This window comes from Camelus bactrianus, chromosome 13 (genome assembly GCF_048773025.1).
Source record: "Camelus bactrianus isolate YW-2024 breed Bactrian camel chromosome 13, ASM4877302v1, whole genome shotgun sequence".
Taxonomy (NCBI): domain Eukaryota; kingdom Metazoa; phylum Chordata; class Mammalia; order Artiodactyla; family Camelidae; genus Camelus; species Camelus bactrianus.
The window spans coordinates 6899641-6901743 of record NC_133551.1 but is presented as its reverse complement, the minus strand read 5'-3'; positions in this window follow the sequence as shown (position 1 = coordinate 6901743).

Below are 2103 nucleotides of genomic sequence, written 5' to 3'. Positions count from 1 at the left end.
AAAACCGAGTTGGAGCTTGTACCTCCCCATATATATGTATGGAATGGAGTTTGCAACTGAAAAGAAACTTTTTCTTCCCAACAAGATAGGTGAAGGACGACTTTCACACACACTTATCTCTCAGAACTGAGCAAGTGGAGAGACATTCGTTCATTTAGCACCATGGGAACGGGTTTCAGGAAAAACTTTTTCTCTGCTTTCTCAGTCTGTTTCTTAGTGCCGGTTTGAAGTTCCTGAAGTTTTCACTGTCAAACCGAGTTGGAGCTAGTACCACCCCATATATATGAATGGAATGGAGTTTGCAACTGAAAAGAAACTTTGTGTTCCCAACAAGCTAGGTGAAGTACGGCTTTCACACACACTTAACTCTGAGAACTGAGCAAGTGGAGAGACGTTCGTTCATCTAGCACCAAGGGAACAGGTTGCAGGAGACACTTTTTCTCTGCATTCTCAGTCTGATTCCTAGTGCCGGTTTGAAGTTCCTGCAGTTTTCACTGTCAAACCGAGTTGGAGCTTGTTCCTCCCCATATATATGTATGGAATGGAGTTTGCAACTGAAAAGAAACTTTGTGTTCCCAACAGGCTAGGTGAAGGACGGCTTTCACACAAACTTATCTCTCAGAACTGAGGAAGTGGAGAGACGTTCATTCATGTAGCACCAAGGGAACGGGTTGCAGGAGACACTTTTTCTCTTCTTTCTCAGTCTGTTTCCTAGTGCCGGTTTGAAGTTCCTGCAGTTTTCAGTGTAAAACTGAGTTGGAGCTAGTACCTCCCCGTATATATGTATGGAATGGAGTTTGCAACTGAAAAGAAACTTTGTGTTCCCAACAAGCTAGTTGAAGGACGGCTTTCACACACACTTATCTCTCAGAACTGAGCAAGTGGAGAGACGTTCGTTCATCTAGCACCAAGGGAACGGGTTGCAGGAGACACTTTTTCTCAGCTTTCTCAGTCTTTTTCCTAGTGCCGGTTTGAAGTTCCTGCAGTTTTCACTGTAAAATCGATTTGGAACTAGTACCTCACCAGATATACGTATGGAATGGAGTTTGCTACTGAAAAGAAACTTTGTGTTCCCAACAAGCTAGGTGAAGGACGGCTTTCACACACACTTATCTCTCAGAACTGAGGAAGTGAAGAGACGTTCATTCATCTAGCACCAAGGGAACGGGTTGCAGGAGACACTTTTTCTCTTCTTTCTCAGTCTGTTTCCTAGTGCCGGTTTGAAGTTCCTGCAGTTTTCACTGTAAAACTGAGTTGGAGCTAGTACCTCCCCATATATATGTATGGAATGGAGTTTGCAATTGAAAAGAAACTTTGTGTTCCCAACAAGCTATGTGAAGGACGGCTTTCACACACACTTATCTCTCAGAACTGTGCAAGTGGATAGACGTTCGTTCATCTAGCACCAATGGAACGGATTGCAGGAGACACATTTTCTCTGCTTTCTCAATCTTTTTCCTAGTGCCGGTTTGAAGTTCCTGCAGTTTTCACTGTAAAATCGATTTGGAGCTAGTACCTTACCAGATATACGTATGGAATGGAGTTTGCTACTGAAAAGAAACTTTGTGTTCCCAACAAGCTACGTGAAGGACGGCTTTCACACACACTTTTCTCTCAGAACTTAGCAAGTGGAGAGACGTTCGTTCATCTAGCACCAAGGGAACGGGTTGCAGGAGACACTTTTTCTCTGATTTCTCAGTCTGTTTCCTAGTGCCGGTTTGAAGTTCCTGCAGTTTTCAAAGTCAAACCGAGTTGGAGCTTGTACCTCCCCATATATATGTATGGAATGGAGTTTGCAACTGAAAAGAAACTTTGTGTTCCCAACAAGCTAGGTGAAGGATGGCTTTCACACACACTTATCTCTGAGAACTGAGCAAGTGCAGAGACGTTCGTTCATCTAGCACCAAGGGAACGGATTGCAGGAGACACATTTTCTCTGCTTTCTCAATCTGTTTCCTAGTGCCGGTTTGAAGTTCCTGCAGTTTTCACTGTCAAACCGAGTTGGAGCTTGTACCTCCCCATATATATGTATGGAATGGAGTTTGCAACTGAAAAGAAACTTTGTGTTCCCAACAAGCTATGTGAAGGACGGCTTTCACACAC